Here is a 19,526-nt window from a genome sequence, read left to right as displayed (position 1 = left end):
GCGTGAGAAGGGAAAAATTGACAAGCCACGCGTGCGCGTCACCCACACGCACGCGTGAGAAGAGCGTTGGCGCACCAACGTTGTCTCCAACGCTCATACTATCGCTAGCAACAAGGGTCACACGTACGCTTCTTCCACGTGTACGCGTGACCAGGAAAACGTTGGTGGGAACGTTAGTGTGTTAACGCCAGCTCCAATGTTCCTTTTCTGGGAGCATTTTTCAACATGGGCAACACCACTAAAGGCCTTGATCATGCATTCACCTTTCAAGCAAGCAGAGCCCATTAACATCAATCAATCCAAGGCACAAGAAGCATCTAGATTAGGAATTTTAATTCAATTGTAATTTGCTCTTTCATTTCAGTTTGTAAGCCGATATATAGGCATTAGTTTTCATAGACACAAGAGGGGAATAACGAAGAATTGAAGGAAGGGGGAGAGAGTGAAGACTAATTCGAACTTCTGTGAATTGGCACACTCCAAGGGGAGTGGGTCTTCGGACCCCTCCCCACATACACTCTTCTTCCTTTTCTCTTCTTTTCTTCCTTAGTAGTAGTTCAGTTTATAGTTTGTAATTTTCATTTATGAATTCTTGAGAGCTATGAACAACTAAACCACTCTTTATTGGGTTAGGGAGCTCTGTTGTAATTCAATGGATCAGTAATAGTTTTCATTTTTCTTCCTCTTTCTTTTCTCTTGATTTGCTTGAAAGCTTTCGATCTCCATCCAATAGAACAATTGTCTCGAAAGAAAAATTGTTCATACTTGGATTTTCTCGGAACCTTGAAAGAAGAATAAGGAAATCGTGCTAGAAATGCTTTCTCATGTTGGACTGGGTTGGGGGTTAGATGGATATAGTGACATATAATCCTACTAATACTTTGATCTAGAAAAACATGTGGTATAATCAGTGATCGTACTTCATCTCTTCCCATGAGCAATTAGATCAAGACATTAGGCAATTGTTCAAGTTTAGAGAGATTGGATTGCCAAGACATTGGGATCCAATCACCTAAGATTGCCAAGAGATCAAAGAATGCATTGATTGAGGAAGAGATGAGAATGAACTTGATTTGGAGAATGCAATATCTTCTAAGCCCACTGAACTTCCCTTTTCTGATCTTTCCCATTCTTTAATTTCTGCTGATTACATTTATGCTCAATCATCCCCATTCCCATTTAATTTTCTGCAATTTAAATTCTACACTTTACATTCTGCAATTTATTTTCAGTTATTTACATTCCTTGCTATTTACGTTTCCTGCCATTTAAATTTCTACAATTCTCAATTCAATTTCGCTTAGTTCAACTAGAACACTCCTCTAATTAAAGTTGCTCAACCAATCAATCCCTGTGGGATTCGACCTCACTCTATTGTGAGTTTTTACTTGACGACAATTCGGTATACTTGATGCACCACTATTTTGTGGTATATTTTGTGTGTAATTTAGAGTATTTCATCAACTTCCATCACACTTATCCACATAATATGCATGGTTTTGTGTCTCCTTCCTAATTCTGCTTATTGGTTGAAAACATGCTTTGTAGGCCCTAAATAAGCTATATTTTTATCTCTCTTTATTACCATTCGATGCCGTGATCTATTTGTCGAGTGAATTCAGAGCCTATAGGGGCAGGAATGGTCCAGAAGAGGGAAAGGAAGCATGCATAAGTGGAAGGAGTATGAAAAATGGAGTTTTGGAGCAGTGTCATCGACGCGCATGCGTGGAAGCTAAAATCCGGGATAGGCGCGCAAACCTGGATGTATACGCGTGAATGGGCAGAACTATCATCGACGCGTACGCACGCTTAACGCGTACACGTGGAACACAAAAGCCATCGACGCGTATGCGTGGCCCACATGTACACGTGGCCCACGCGTACTCGTGACCCGCGCACGTGACCTCTTTAATGAAAACGTGCCTGGTGATTTCAGTGAAGCTCGTGGCCCAATTCTAAGTGAAATTCTGGCAGGAAAAGATTAAAAGAACCATGGATTGAAGGAGAACACATCTTTCATTCATTTTTTAGTTAGTTACTTGTGGAAGTTACATTTTTAGAGAGAGAAACACCCCTTTCTCTCTATATTTTTGGCTTTCTCACTCCCAATTGTACTTGGATTCTTTGGTGAGGTCTGAATTTGATTCAATTCTATATTGTTCTAGTTGTAGATCCTCTTCTTCTACTCTCAATTTAGTGTTATTGTTGTTCTAGCATTGTAGATCTTGGATCTAGACTTTGTTACTTGGATTTCCGTTAATGAATTGAGGAATCTCATGTTAATTGTTGTCAATTGTTGGATTGTTATTAATTGTTTGCAATAGATAGCTTTAATTGACAATCTCTTCTTAATTTCATGATGTCTTCCATTATTGCTCACCAAATGCTTGATAAAATGTCAACTATAGCTATGGAGTAGTTCTTCACTCTTGGCTTAGGGGTTGTATAATTGGAAATTGCTAATTGATTTGAATGACACAAATATGAAACCTCAATGCTCAATCATACAATCAGGCCATTTCTCTTAATCTTTCGCTTGCCTCAAAATTGATAAAATTCTTCAACACTTTCCTTTCAAAAGAATGATTTCTTTGATGCATCTTTAAGTATAATGGGTGCAAGCAGATTTAAGATGAAGGTGTAATGATAAGTAGTGAATCATACTTATTACTAGAAGAAACCAAACATAACAGAACAGAGAACTTCAAAGCAAAGGACATTCACGATTGCATTTAAATATACTGGGAGTAAATGAGAAAAAAAGGAGCTTTACAACCTTTGTAGCTTGTCTTCACCCTTGTTGTCCTTTCTTGCAGATTTTCTCCCTCCAATCACCATCTTAGAATGAGTGCTTTGCCAGCAAGCAACAAGTAGGAGCAGTGGTGCTGGGATTGTGATTAATCATGAATGTCAAAAAGAAACACAATATAAGTAATGCATGAATTTAAGCAAGCTTGGTTAGATAACACTGAAGGCCTAAGAAGCAAAGGCATTATGATTATACAAACAAGTGGTGTTGCTGGATACATTGCATAGAAAAATAAGTGGCACACCAAACTTAGTGTGACACTTTCTCTTGGAATTGATGCAAGTATTCAGAAAGATTAAAATAGATTGTTGCAGGGCAACACCAAACTTAGAATGTAACCATATGCCAATTTTATTTGAAAGAAAGCTAAGTAAAAGAAACTGTTGTATGTGTTAATAACACAATCACCAAGAGCCAGAGGTGTCACGAACAGGGGCTTCTTGGTGAGGCAATAACACAAACAGTCAAAGAGCATAGAAAACAAAAACAAAAACAATTAAATGAACAAGCTAAAACAGAAAAAAAATGCGTAATCTAGGTAATCAACCACCAGTAGATTGTAAATCACAATTAATCCCCGGCAACGGCGCCAAAAACTTGATGAATGGAAATATGTCTCTCAACAAATTTCCCTCGGCAAGTATACCGAATTGTCGTCAAGTAATAACTCACAGTAGAGTGAGATCGAATCTCACAGAGATTAACGGATTAAGCAATCAATGGTTAATTGATTATCCTAGTTAGACGGTTCATATTTGAGTGATAATGTTGAGCAACAAGAAAAGTAAACGAGATAAAAGTAAAGAAAAGTAATAAAGTTCAGAAAAGTAAAATAACAAGAATGTAAAGTACTGGAAATGTAAAGTGCAGAAAGTGTAAATAACCATAAAGTAAATAAAAAAAAAAGCATTGGGATCAAGAGATATTGCATTCTCCGGAACAAGTTCATTCTCATCTCTTCCTCAATCAATGCATGCATTGATCTCTTGGAAATCTTAGGTGATTGGATCCCAATGTCTTGGCAATCCAATCTCTCTAAGCTTGAACAATTGCCTAATGTCTTGATCTAATTACTCATGTAAAGAGATGAAGTACGATTACTGATTATACCACATGTTTTTCTAGATCAAAGTATTGGTAGGATTACATGTCACTATATCCATCTAACCCCCAACCCAGTCCAACATGAGAAAGCATTTCTAGCATGATTTCCTCCTTCCTCTTTCAAGGTTCCGAGAAAATCCAAGTATGAACAATTTCTCTTTCGAGACAATTGTTCAATTGGATGGAGATCGAAAGCTTTCAAGCAAATCAAGAGAAAAGAAAGATGAAGAAAATGAAAACTATTATTGATCCATTGAATTACAACAGAGATCTCTAACCCAATGAAGAGGGGTTTAGTTGTTCATAGCTCTCAAAATAAAAACTAAATGGCATGAAACTAAAGTGCAGAAAAATAAAGATGAAGATTTAGAATTCAAACTGAAATTTAAACTTCAAAATTCATAAATGAAAATTACAAACTAAAAACTGAACTACTACTAAGGAAGAAAAGAAGAGAAAAGGAAGAAGAGTGTATGAGGGGAGGGGTCCGAAGACCTACTCCCCTTGGAGTGTGCCAATTCACAAAAGTTCGAATTGGTCTTCACTGTCTCCCCATTCCTTCAATTCTTCATTATTCCCCCTTTTTTTCTATGAAAACTAATGCAAACTGAAATGTAAGAGAAAATTACAATTGAATTAAAATTCCTAATCTAGCTGCTTCTTGTGCCTTGGATTGATTGATGTTAATGGGCTCTGCTTGCTTGAAAGGTGAATGCATGATCAAGGCCTTTAGTGGTGTTGCCCATGTTGAAAAATGTTCCCAAGAAAGGAACGTTGGAGCTGGCGTTAACACACTAACGTTCCTACCAATGTTTTCCCAATCACGTGTACGCGTGGACGACGCGTACGCGTGACCCTTGTTGCTAGCATTAGTATGAGCGTTGGAGATAACGTTGGTGTGCCAACGCTCTTCTCACACGTGCGCATGGGTGACGCGCACGCGTGGCTTGTCATTTTTCACTTCTCACGCGTACGCGTGGGTGACGCACACGCGTGACTTGTCAATTTTTCACTTCTCACACGTACGCGTGGGTGATGCGCACGCGTGAATTGTCATTTTTCACTTCTCACGCTTATGCGTGGATGACACGTACACGTGGCTGCCGATTTTTCCATGCATTTTGTCGGGCACGTTGGAGGTAACGTTGGTTCACCAACGTTGGTTCATCATTTTCCGTACCAACGTTGGTTCTCCAATTTTGCCACTAACGTTGTTTCTACCTCCGCGCTTTCCTCTACTTCTGTTTTGCCTGTCATCAAACAAATAAATACATCAAAGTAATATACAAGATGATTTTTGTATACTAAGTGTGCTAATAATACTCAAAAATCAAAACCTCACTTAGTGTGATCTATTTTATCATGTTTCCCTTGTATAGTAGCTAAAATTCACCTATGCTTGAGATTTTGTTTTATGCAGAGATACTTCATGCCATTACTCATTTATTAACAAAATTTATATGAATACTAAACTAAAATCTACTGAAATAACAATTAAAAATAGGCAATGATGCACCCGCATCATAACATCAAACTTAAACCTTGCTTGTCCAAAGCAAGGAAAGAACTATAGACAAAGGATTCTTTTTATGGGAATGTGCTGAAGAATTTCTTATGATGCCTTAGTGATGACTGCGCATCATGTCATATTTTTCTATGCTTTTTCACCTTTAATTTTTATTAATCATACTTAATTATTGAGTGTTTTGTGTTTAAATCATAGATTACTTTCACCCCTTTTGATTTTTATCTATTTTGTAGAAAATGATGGAAAAAGAAGTAAAAAGCACAAAAGTAGCATGAAAGAAGAAAAGAAGAATTTGGATACACTTTGAAGCTTCAGCATGTTTTGGAACCTTAGGCCACACTTTTAAAAGCGTGGCCCATGATTAAATTAAGGAAGCTGGGCGCTCCGTTCTTCTTAAAAGAGCACTACTACGCTCTACCCAAAAGAGCGCTACGCTCTTCAACAAAGAGTGCCTTCGATAAACGGAGTGGAAAAATTCAGCTGGCGACGCATACGCGTGAAATGTATTTTTAAAGATGGACGCGTAAGCGTGAAGAACGCGAATGCGTGAAAGTGGCAAACCTAAAGGGCCACGCGTACGCGTGGGTGACGCGTACGCGTGGAAGAGAGCACTCATTTGAAGAACGCTACGCTCTCTTGGAGTGCGCTGAAGGTCACGCGTACGCGTGATCGACGCGTATGCGTGGAAGTGAAAATTATTGAAGGATGCGTACGCGTGAAGGACGCGTACACGTGGATGTGCCAAAATGCAAGATGACGTGCACATGTGGGTGACGCGTGCGTGTGGGTGCTAGAACGCTCCGTTCTCTAAAACAACGCTACGCTCTCCTGGAAGCCTCATTTTGAATCATGATTTTTCACTCCAAGTCCACTTAAACCTCAAGCAAGCAAGCCCACGGTTATCAACCAATCAAAGGCCAGAAGAATTATCTAGAATAGTTGATTTTATTTAATTGTAATTTGCTTTGAATTTCATTTAAGTTTGTAATTTAGGATTGCCTATATAAAGGCCTTAGTTTTGTAGAATTAGTCATGGGGGATTGGGGGAGTCTTCGGACCTCTCTGTTCACCATCAGCTTCTCTTCTTTTCTTTCTTATTTTCACTTTGTAAATATTTTAGTTATGAATTACTAACTCTTTCCATTGGGAAAGAGAGCTCTATTGTTATTTGATGGATTAAATTGTTTTTATTCTTCTTCTTCTATTCATCTCTCTTGATTTACTAGAAAGAATTTCGTTCATCAAGCTTAGCATTCAATTATCTTGAAAAAGATATTGAATGTAATTGGGTTTTATGGGAACCTTGGAAGAGGAAACATAAAACCATGCTTGAAATTCTTTCTCACACTTGAATAGATTTGGGTTTTGGAAGGGATACAATGACATGAAATCTCTCTATTATTTGGGTCTAGGAAAGTGTGTGGTATAATCAGGGACCATTCTTCATCTCTTCTCATGAGCAATTAGACCAAGGAATTGGCTATTGATCAAGACTTGAGAGATTGAGTCACCAAGGAATTGGGGCTCAATCAATCATGATTGCCAAGAGGTCAATGAGTTGCATGATTGAAGAGGAGATGAAATTAATTAATCTAGAGAATGCAATATCTCTTGATCTCAATGTTTATTTTATCTTTTCTTTCTTTTATTTACTTTCTGCATTTTACTTTCCAGCACTTTTACTTTCCCGTACTTTACATTTCTGCTATTTACTTTCCTGTACTTTATTTGCTTTCCTTTACTTTTCATGTCATTTATATTTTTGTTTGCTCTTCACTCCAATCTGAAAAGTCTAACTAGGATAATCAATCAACTATTGTTTGCTTAATCCTTTAATCTCTGTGGGATTCGACCCCACTTCTAGTGGGTTATTACTTGATGATACTTTGGTGCGCTTGCTAAGGAACGAATTCATCTATTAGTGAGTGAATTCTGGTCATCATGTTTTATGGTGCCGTTGCCGGGGATTAATTGTGATTAACAAACTACCGGTTGGTTGATTACCTAGATTAGACATTTTTTCTTTCTTTTTGTTTTTGTCATTTAATTTCTTTTAATTTTCTCTTGCTGCTAGGTGTTTGTGTTATTGCCTCACTAAGAAATACTTATCCTCTGATATAAGGAATTTTAATTTTTCTTGGTGATTGTGTTTTACCAAATTCAAATGGAGTTCACTTCACATTTTGGTCACTCATATCATATGGGATATTTCCCACCATCGCAAAATGATTCAAGTCATTATCCTAATGGTGGCTGGGAATATCACCAAGGAATTAGAGAAAATGATCAATCAAATTTCATGGGAAACTTTCCACCACCACATAATAATGTACGTTATTATACTCATGGTTGGTGAGAGTATCAAGAACATGAAATGGGATGCTTCCCAGGGCCACAAAATGGTCCATATTTTGATGAGTGCAATCAATACTCATGTTGTGGCTGGGAAGATCAAAATCAAAGAGGTTTACTCATTCATACCCCATTCATCAAGAGCCATCACATTTTAATTATCCAACCTTACCTCCTAGTTTTACAAGTCTAAATTCTTCATCACTTGAGGACAATCTTGCAAAATTAGAAGCCATAGTTGCACGGTTAGTAGGGGCAGAGAGACAAGTACAAGCCAACTCTAACCAATCACCACAACCGTGTGATGGCAATGACAATCTTGCAAGATTAGAAGCTGCACTGGCACAGTTAGCACAATTCCATGCTGAAAATCCAATCATTTTCTCTCCTTGGCTAGGGGAAGAAGATAATACCACAAGAGGAGAAGTGCTAAGCAAGGAAGATGAAGATCAAATGGTGGGTGAAAAGGAAGAAGTGGAAAAACAAGAAAAAGAAGCCCCTGTACCAAGAGAGATTCCAATGAAGAAGGAGGTTGTGAGAGTATATAAGCCTAGGGCTCCATACCCACAGAGGCTACTGAAAGTGACAAATGAACATGCAAACTTACTCCCAAAGGAAGCAATGCAACATCATGGAGAGGAAAGGGAGGAAGTTAATCAAGGGAGTCCACACTCCGAAGGAATAGAGAGTTGCATAAAGAGTGAGTTCATTGAACCACCAATTCAAGAAGCTCTTGATGAAGAAGACACTCCAACCAGCACACAGCAACCAAGCCTTGAAATCAAAATGGTCAAGGCAATAAACAAAAGCAACAAAAAGAGGATTGTGACCAAGAAAATAAGGACAACATTCATGAAGAAGAAAAGGTCAACTGCAAACAATCCAACTTCTGCCCCAACAAGCAAGGCTAATGACAGGTCAAGAAAAGCTTGTTGCGAAGAGGCCAAAACAGGGGACATCAATTCACTCTTCTCTCCCCTTGAGGTCTTTTCTCTTGACAAATTGGAAGAAGAGAAAGAAAGTTAATAACAACATGTCAAGCTAATGACACTAAAAGAGCGCTTGTTAGGAGGCAACCCAACCGTAGGTAACATTTCTTTTCTTTTGCTTTGTTTATTTTCAATAATTTGACATATGATTGCATTTTAAGTTTGGTGTTGCCATGCAACAATTTGATTTCCTATCTTCAGTGGATACTTGCATCAATTCCAAGTAAAAGTATCACACTAAGTTTGGTGTGCCACTTATCTTTCATGCAATGTATCATGCATATCCCACTTGTTTATGCAATCACATTGTCTCTGTTTTTATCTCTTATGCCTTTATTATATCATTAATTTTGCTTGCTTAACCACATGTCTTACTCCCATCTTATTGTTCTAAGACATTCATGAACCATCATAGACCCCATCACCATTGTTTTAATTGTTACTTGAGGATAAGCAATCATTCTATATTTGGTGTGGGAAGGGGAAGAATAGGAGGGAAAGGATAACAATAATGAAGATAAACTCCAAGGTGGTAACGTTCCTTTTTCCTCCTACTTATTTCCAGCATTTTAAATTACATGATTGTCTTATAGTTTTTCTATATGCATGTGTGTTGTGAATAAGCATAGCTTGATTGCTAAATTGTAACATGTTACTGTGATATTATGACTACCATATTGAATTTTGTGAGTTTAAAGCAATTTAGTTTCATGATCATAAACAAACAAGGTAATTAAAGAAAAAGTTAGCATGAGCTTATATGTATTGGGAAGCTAGCATGATTATTGTTGCTCAATTGCATTTGAATTTGTTTAATTAAAGTTTTCATCTAGGAAATTTTATGAAATTTTTGAAATCATGAAAACCTAGAAGAAGCAATTGCAAATAAGGCAAGAAAAAGAAAAAGGAAAAGAATGAGAAAGCTGAAGGTTTTGAGTACCAATGACAATTTATTTGTTAAGTACCTGTGATGTTTATGTTTCAAGTAAAATTCTTGAGAACAAAACACTTAGATTCAAGGATAGGCTCAAGTGCAAAGCTGATGAGCGGATAATTTATACCCTTTTTGACATTGTTTTTACATAGTTTTTAGTATGATTTAATTAATTTTTATTATATTTTTATTAGTTTTTATTCAAAAATCACATTTCTAGACTTTACTATGAGTTTGTGTATTTTTCTGTAATTTCAGATATTTTTTGGCTGAAATTGAGGGACCTGAGCAAAAATCTGATCCAGAGGCTGAAAAAGAATTGCAGATGCTGTTGGATTCTGACCCTCCTGCACTCGAAATAGATTTTCTCGAGCTACCCAAACTCAATTGGCACACTCTCAATTGCGTTGGAAAGTAGACATCTTGGGCTTTCCAGCAATATATAATAGTCCATACTTTGCTCGAGATTTGATGGCCCAAACTGGCGTCCAAAGTCAACCTAAAACTTTCTGGCGTAAAACGCCAGAACTAGCACCTTTTTCAGCGTTAAACGCCCATTCTGGCACTCAGGGTGGCGTTTAACGCCAACTTTGGGCATATGAATGTGAAAGCTTGAAAGCTCAGCCCAGGCATGCACCAAGTGGGTCCCAGAAGTAGAATTCTGCACGATCTGCACTTAGTTACTCATTTTCTGTACACCTAAGTTATTAGTTTAGTATAAAAACTACTTTCAGAGATTCATTTAGTACCTTATGACATTTTTACACTTCATATTGTAACTTTGATGGCATGAGTCTCTAAACCCCATAGGTGGGGTGAGGAGATATGCTGTGTTTCAATGAATTAATGCAATTACTACTGTTTTCTATTCAATCACGCTTGATTCTATTCTAAGACACTCATCATTATCCTCAACCCTATGAACGCGTGCCTGACAACCACTCCATTTTATCTGAGCTCAACGTAGTCATTGGGCGACAGCTTGAGTGCGTATCTCTTGTGTTTCTGATCCACGGACCGGGTCTGGAGGTTAGAACCTTTGTGGTATAGGCTAGAACCAATTGGCAGCATTCCTGGAATCCAAAAAGTCTAAACCTTGTCTGTGGTATTCCGAGTAGGATCTAGGAAGTGATGACTGTGACGAGCTTCAAATCTGCGAATGTTGGGCGCAGTGACAGTGTGCAAAAGGACAACGGTCCTATTCCGACGCTAGTGGGAACCGACAGATGATTAGCCGTGCGGTAGCTGTACATAGTATTTTTCATCCGAGACGAGAAATCTGACAGTTGATTAGTCGTGCAGAGATCGTACCTGGTAGTTTTCATGCGAGAGGATCATACAGCTTGCCATTGAAGGAAACCATGCGTGTTTGGAGAAGAAGACAGTAGGAAAGCAGAGATTCAGATGACAGAGCATCTCCGGAACCTCAGCCTGTTTCTCATCACTGAATCACAAGTACAATTTATTTCATGTTATTTAATTTCATAAATATAATCACTCTTATCGTTAATCTGCTGACTAAGATTTACAAAATAACCATAGCTTGCTTCAAGCCGACAATCTCCGTGGGATCGATCCTTACTCACGTAAGGTATTACTTGGACGACCCAATGCACTTGCTGGTTAGTTGTGCGGAGTTGTGAAAAGTGTAATCACAATTTTGTGCACCAAGTTTTTGGCGCCGTTGCCAGGGATTGTTCGAGTTTGGACAACTGACGGTTTATTTTGTTGCTTAGATTAGGAAAATTTTATCTTTTTGGTTTAGAGTCACTAAAATTGAGTATTCTATTATTGTTTTTAGTTAAAATTTTAAAATCCTTATTTTATTTTTCTAAATTATTTTCGAAAAATTTTTAAAACCAATAACTTCATAATTTAGTCTTCTGTTTGAGTTTAGTTTCATATTTTAAGTTTTGTGTCAATTGCATGATTTTATTTTTCTTTCAATTTTTCGAATTATATGTTCTTAGTTCTTTCCTAATCTTCAAGTTGTTCTTGTTTATTTTCCTGGTTTGATTTTTAGTTTTTCTTGTTTTGTGTCTTGTTTTTCTGGTGCATTTCGAATTATTAGTGTCCAAAGTATAAAATTTTTTGAGTTTGGTGTCCTTTGTGTTTTTATTTTCTTAAAAATTTCCAAAATTTGTTCTTGGTGTTCATCTTGACATTCAAGGTTTTTTTTGTCTATTTTCTTTGTTTTGATCTAAAAATTCTATATTTGGTGTCATTTTATTATTTTTCTCTTTCCTCATTAAATTCAAAAATTCAATAAAATATCTTTTTCTTTAATTGCTCATTATTTTTGAATTACCTAGGTTGGCTGAGTCAAAATTTTTAAAATTTGGTAGTTTCTTGTTAGTCAAGTTAAAATTTCAATTTTAAAATTTTTTTTATCTTTTTAAATCTTTTTTTTATTTTCTTTTTTTCGAAAATCCTTAATATTTTTTTTTAAAAAAAACTCTTTCTTTTCCTATTCATAATTTTCGAATTACTTGTACTATTTTATTATTTTGATGTAAAAATTTTAAATTTGGTGTTTCCTTGTTGAGAGAGTTTCAATCTTCAAATTTTAAAATCATATATTTTTCAAATCTTTCTAATTAATTAGTCATCTTAGTATTCAAATTTTTTTATTTTATTTCTTCTTTTTTCATTTTTTGAAAATCATATCCAAAACTTTTCAAATCTTTCTAATTAATTAGTCATCTTAGTATTCGAATTTTTTTATATTATTTTTATTTTTAGTTTTCGAAAATTATCTTCTATTTTCCAATTATTTTATTTTAATTTATCTTAATTCCTTTTTAATTCGGTTATTCTTAATTAAATAAAATAAAAATAAAAATATATTTTATTTGCAATCCACATCATCTCCCTTTCTCCATCATGGACCTAAGTGGAAATGCACAGTTCAGAAGGACTCTGGGGTCATATGCTAACCCCACTACTACTGCATAAGGGAGTAGTATCTGTATACCCCCATCAGGGCCAGCAGTTTTGAGCTAAACCCTCAGCTCATTATCATGGTGCAGCAAAATTGCTAGTATTCCGGTCTTCTAGAGGAAGAACCTACTGAGTTTCTGGCACAATTCTTACAAATTGCTGACACAGTACATGATAAGGAACTAGATCGGGATGTCTACAGATTATTACTGTTTTCATTTGCTGTAAAAGATCAAGCTAAGAGGTGGTTAAATAACCAACCCACAGCAAGTATAAGAACATGGAAACAGTTATCAGACAAATTCCTGAATCAATATTTCCCTCCAAAAAGGATGACACAGCTAAGGCTGGACATCCAAGGCTTTAAACAAGAGGATAGTGAATCCCTTTATAATGCTTGGGAGAGGTACAGAGGGATGCTAAGGAAATGCCTTTCTGAAATGTTTTCAGAATGGGTGCAGTTAGACATCTTTTACTATGGGCTTACAGAAAAAGCCCAAATATCTCTAGACCACTCAGCTGGTGGATCTATACATATGAGAAAGACAATCGAAGATGCTCAAGAGCTCATTGATACAGTTGCTAGAAATCAACATCTGTATTTAAGTAGTGAGTCCTCCATAAAAGAAGAGGCTAAAGCAGTATCCACTGAACTTAGTCCTCAAGAACAAGTTGCTAAACTCAATCAGTAATTGCTTATTATAACAAAACAGTTAGCAAAATTTAAAGAGATGTTGCAAGAAACCAAAGATGCTAATGAGAATATGGAAAACAATTGAATCAGACAAAACAGCAGGTATCTAAACAAATAATAGAAGAATGCCAAGCTGTTCAATTAAGGAGTGGAAAGACAGTGAATGTCTCAATTCAAAGCAGCAGAAAGCCAAGAAAGGAACAACTAACAGAAAATAACCAAGCCACTGCTCAAAATTTCTCTGAGGACAGTAAGAGCCCAGAGAGGAATGATTCTAGCGTTCAAATGCCAGAGAAGGATGAAGAATTGGCATTAAACGCCCAAAGGATAGCCAATTCTGGCGTTCAAACGCCATAATAGGGTGGCAACCTGGCATTAAACGCCCAAAAAGCACCCAATCCTGGCGTTCAAATGCCAATTGGGGATCAGACACCTGCAAGTGCTGATAACAACCCCCTTAAGCAGGCTTCTCCAACCACTTCTGTGGGAAATAAACCTGCAGCAATGAAGGTTGAAGAATATAAAGCCAAGATGCCTTATCCTCAGAAACTCTGCCAAGCAAAATAGGATAAACAATTTACCCGCTTTGCAGACTATCTCAGGACTCTTGAAATAAAGATTCCATTTGTAGAGGCACTTGAGAAAATACCCTCTTATGCTAAGTTCATGAAAGAGATCTTAAGTCATAAGAAGAATTGGAGAGAAACTGAAAAAGTTTTCCTCACTGAAGAATGTAGTGCAGTCATTCTGAAAAGCTTACCAAAGAAGCTTAAAGATCCCGGAAGCTTTATGATACCCTGCACATTAGAGGGTGCTTGTACCAAGACAGCTCTGTGTGATCTTGGGGCAAGTATCAACCTAATACCTGCATCTACTATCAAAAAGCTTGGTTTGACTGATGAAGTTAAACCAACCCGGATATGCCTTCAACTTGTTGATGGCTCCATTAAGATTTCATCAGGCGTAATTGAGGACATGATTGTCAAGGTTGGCCCATTTGCCTTTCCCACTGACTTTGTAGTGCTGGAAATAGAGGAGCACAAGAGTGCAACTCTCATTCTAGGAAGACCATTCCTAGCAATAGGATGAACCCTCATTGACGTCCAAAAAGGGGAGATAACCCTGAGAGTCAATGAGGATGAGTTCAAGTTGAATGCTGTCAAAGCTATGCAGCATCTAGACACATCAAAAGACTGCATGAGCACTGACATTATTGACTCCCTGGTAGAAGAGGTCAATATGACTGAGAGTCTTGAATCAGAGCTAGAGGACATTTTTAAAGATGTTCAGCCTGATCTGGAGGAATCAGAGAAAACAGAAGAACCTCTGAAAACTCCTCAGGAAGAGGAGAAGCCTCCTAAACCCGAGCTCAAGCCACTACCACCATCTCTGAAATATGTATTTCTGGGAGAAGATGACACTTTTCCAGTAATCATAAGCTCTACCTTAGAGCCACAGGAAGAGAAAGCACTAATTCAGGTGCTAAGGACACACAAGACAGCTCTTGGATAGTCCATAAGTGATCTTAAGGGCATTAGCCCAGCCAGATGCATGCACAAGATCCTATTGGAGGATGATACCAAGCCAGTGGTGCAACCACAGAGGCGGCTGAATCCAGCCATGAAGGAGGTAGTGCAGAAAGAGGTCACTAAGTTACTAGAGGCTGGGATTATTTATCCTATTTCTGATAGCCCCTAGGTGAGCCCTGTTCAAGTTGTCCCCAAGAAGGGAGGCATGACAGTGGTGCATAATGAAAAGAATGAACTGGTTCCTACAAGAACAGTTACAGGATGGCGTATGTGTATTGACTACAGAAGACTCAATACAGCCACCAGAAAGGATCATTTTCCTTTACCATTCATAGACTAGATGATAGAGAGACTAGCAGGTCATGAATACTACTGCTTTTTAGATGGCTATTCAGGCTACAACCAAATTGTAGCGGACCCTCAAGATCAAGAGAAAACAGCATTCACATGTCCTTCTAGAGTATTTGGCTACTGAAGGATGCCATTTGGTCTGTGCAATGCACCTGCAACCTTCCAGAGGTGCATGCTCTCTATCTTCTCTGATATGGTAGAGAAATTTTTAGAAGTCTTCATGGATGACTTCTCAATATTTAGAAACTCATTCAGCTCCTGTCTTGACCATCTAGCACTTGTTCTAAAAAGGTGCCAAGAGACTAACCTAGTTTTAAACTGGAAAAATGTCACTTTATGGTGACTGAAGGAATTGTCCTTGGGCATAAAATTTCAAACAAGGGAATAGAGGTGGATCAAGCTAAGGTAGAGGTAATTGTAAAATTACTACCACCTGCCAATGTTAAGGCAATCAGAAGCTTTCTGGGGCATGCAGGATTCTATAGGAGGTTCATAAAGGACTTTTCAAAAATTGCAAAACCTCTGAGCAATCTGCTAGCTGCTGACATACCATTTGTATTTGACACAGAGTGTTTGTAGGCGTTTGAAACTCTGAAAGCTAAGCTGGTCACAGCACCAATCATTTCTGCACCGAACTGGACATTACCATTCGAACTATTGTGTGATGCCAGTGACCATGCCATTGGTGCAGTACTGGGATAGAGGCATAACAAGATTCTGCACGTCATTTACTATGCCAGTCACGTCTTGAATGACGCATAGAAGAATTACACAACCACAGAAAAGGAGTTGCTTGCAGTGGTTTATGCCATTGATAAGTTCAGATATTATTTAGTGGGATCAAAAGTGATTGTGTACACTGACCATGCTGCTCTAAAATATCTCCTCACAAAGTAGGATTCAAAACACTGACTCATAAGATGGGTGTTGTTCTGCAAGAGTTTGATATAGAAATAAGAGACAGAAAAGGGACAGAGAACCAGGTAGCAGATCACTTGTCCCGGGTAGAACCAGTAGCAGGGGCGTCCCTCCCTCCTACTGAGATCTCTGAAACCTTTCCGGATGAGCAACTCTTTGCCATTCAGGAATTACCATGGTTTGCAGACATTGCAAACTATAAAGCTGTGAGATTCATACCCAAAGAGTATAGTAAGCAACAAATGAAAAAATTGATTTCTGATGCAAAGTACTACTTGTGGGATGAACCATATCTCTTTAAGAGGTGTACAGACGGAGTAATCCACAGATGTGTGCCTAGAGAAGAGGCACAGAAGATCCTATGACATTGCCATGGATCACAATATGGAGGACACTTTGGAGGTGAGCGAACAGCCACAAAGGTTCTCCAATGTGGTTTATACTGGCCTACTCTCTATAGAGACTCCCAAGAGTTTGTACGTAACTGTGACAGTTGCCAGAGGGCTGGTAATCTGCCTCACGGTTATGCCATGCCTCAGCAAGGGATCCTAGAGATTGATTTGTTTGATGTATGGGTGATAAACCACTATTTTATAGTTTATATTGTGTTTAATTGTGTGGTTTTGTCATGATCCTTACCCACTTATTCATCAATTTAGCATGCATTTAGATTTCCTTCCTAAATTCAGTACATGTTTGAAAATTGCTTCCTAGAGACTTTAATTATTTAATTTTAATTCTCCTTTATTCCATTCGATGCCGTGATCTGTGTGTCAAGTGTTTCAGGCTTTATAGGGCATGAATGAGATGGAGATTGGAGAGGAAGCTAGAGAAAATGGAAGGAACACAAGAATTTGAGGAGATAAATAGCGAGAAGTGATGCGGTCGCATGGCTCACACGACCGCACGAAGGGGCACAAATCGCAGTGACGCGGTCGCATGGCTTGCGCGGCCGCACGGTTTGGAAAGCGCAAGCGACGCGTCCGCATGGATGACGCGATCGCGTGACATGCGCGATCTGCATAATCTGCAGAATTCGATGGGAGCGATTTTGGACCTTATTTCGGCCCAGTTTTCGGCCCGGAACAGCAGACTAGAGTCAGAGAATATGCAGAAATAACACAGACATTCATTCAGTAGTTTTAGATATAGTTTTTCACTCTCTTAGGTTTTTCTCTCTAGTTTTTTTTTAGAATTTTGATTTTTAATTGGTCTTAGCATTGGAACATTGAGAAGAGTTATTTCCTCATCAAGACTTCATCATTCTAGTTTGTTCTCTTAACTTGTTTTATTCTTCCATGTTCTTTGTTATGTTCAATTTTGTCATTCAGATACTTTTATGATTAATTGATGCAAGGATGATTTCTTTTTAATTCAATTTCAATTCCAATAATCATGTCTTCTTTTAATTCCCTTTCATGTTTCATGGATTCTTTAGTTACAATGTGTGAGTAGTTTCATTACTTGATGGGGAGTTGATTAAAAGGAACTCTTGAGTTGGAAGGATTGAAGGAAAAATTTGTAGTTGGGTTAAATGTTGGATTGCTATCCTGTCACCAACGCCAATCCCTTTGAATTAAGTGGGTTGTAACTCGTGAACAAATCTGGCATTCCAACTTGTTTGACTTTCCCTTACCTAGTAAAGGATAACCAAACAAAGTAACCATTAATTATAAATCAATCTTAAAAATCACTCCATCAATGATAGAGATTCTAACTAATCAATTCCCAGTCAAGGCTTTTATTTATATTAATTAAAATTCCTCAATTTAAATTCCAATTTACTTAGCTCAACTTCTTGGAACATCTGATTAATAAAACAGCACACTTTTCTGCAACTCGTTGGGAGACGACCTGGGACTTAAAACTCCCAGTAATTTTAATTTAAACTCTCTGTGACATATTTCTAAATTGATAGGCAGATTTTCGGTGAGTTAAGAACTATACTTGCAACGTAACCATTTTAGAAAATTTTTAATTCACCAGCTTCTGCTTCCCATCAATGGGGTATTGACTTCATGAGACCTTTCCCACCATCATATTCAAACACTTATATTCTGGTGGCGATAGACTATGTATCTAAATAGGTAGAGGCGATTGCAACACCCACTAATGATACTAAGACAGTAATGAAGTTCCTCCAGAAGCATATCTTCAGCAGGTTCGGTGTCCCTAGGATACTGATTAGTGATGGAGGCACTCATTTCTGCAATAAACAGCTTGACTCTGCTCTGGTTAGATATGGAATTAACCATAAAGTGGCGACTCCATATCATCCACAGACAAATGGGCAGGCTGAAGTCTTGAATAGAGAACTAAAATGAATCCTGGAATAGACTGTAAGTACCCGTAGAAGGGATTGGGCAAGAAGTCTGGATGATGCTCTGTGGGCATACAGAACAGCATTCAAGACTCCTATAGGGACCTCTCCATACCAACTTGTGTATGAAAAAGCCTGTCATCTGCCAATGGAATTGGAGCACAAGGTCTACTGGGCAACCAGGTTCCTAAACTTTGATGCTAAAATAGCTGGAGAGAAAAGATTATTCCAGTTGAATGAGCTAGAGGAGTTCAGACTCAATGCTTTCAAAAATGCTAAAATCTATAAAGAGAAAGCAAAAAGATGGCATGACAAAAGGTTATCATCTAGAGTCTTTGAGCCAGGACAGAAGGTCCTGCTGTTTAACTCTAGGCTCAGATTGTTCCCTGGGAAATTAAAATCCCGGTGGAGGGGACCATATGTGATTACAAGTGTGTCACCCTATGGTTATGTAGAGCTTCAAGATGTTGATTCTGACAAAAAATTCATTGTTAATGGACAGAGAATCAAACATTATCTTGAAGGTAATATTGAGCAAGAATGCTCAAAACTGAAACTAAATTGGAAAGCTCAGTAAAGTCCAGCTAAAGACAGTAAAGAAGCGCTCACTGGGAGGCAACCTAGCCATTTTTAAATCAAATTAGATGTTTATAACAATTATATAAGTCATTTAATTTTGTTGTCCATGTTTATTGATGCTTTTTCAGTGAACAAGTCAAGGATATGAAGGTTCAGAATATAAAGCAGAAGAATCACATAGAAAAAGAGCTCACTAGCATCAAAACGCCAATAAAGAGGCAATTTGGGCGTTTAATGCCAGAATAGCTACCATTCTGGGTGTTCAGAAAAACGCCCAGTAAGGAAGGATTTCTGGCATTTAACGCCAGCCAGGGTATCTGGCTGGGCGTTAAACGCCCACAATGGCCACCAGATGGGCATTAAACGCCAGAATGGCTATCATTCTGGGCGTTTAACGCCAGCACTGCTAGGGGAGAGGTAATTTCATTCCCAATTCAATTTTTTTTCGAATTTCATGTTTTAAATCAAAATTTTATGCA

Source organism: Arachis ipaensis, chromosome B01 (assembly GCF_000816755.2).
Source record: "Arachis ipaensis cultivar K30076 chromosome B01, Araip1.1, whole genome shotgun sequence".
Classification (NCBI taxonomy): domain Eukaryota; kingdom Viridiplantae; phylum Streptophyta; class Magnoliopsida; order Fabales; family Fabaceae; genus Arachis; species Arachis ipaensis.
The sequence above is the reverse complement of the archived record's forward strand: the minus strand, read 5'-3'. Positions refer to the sequence as shown.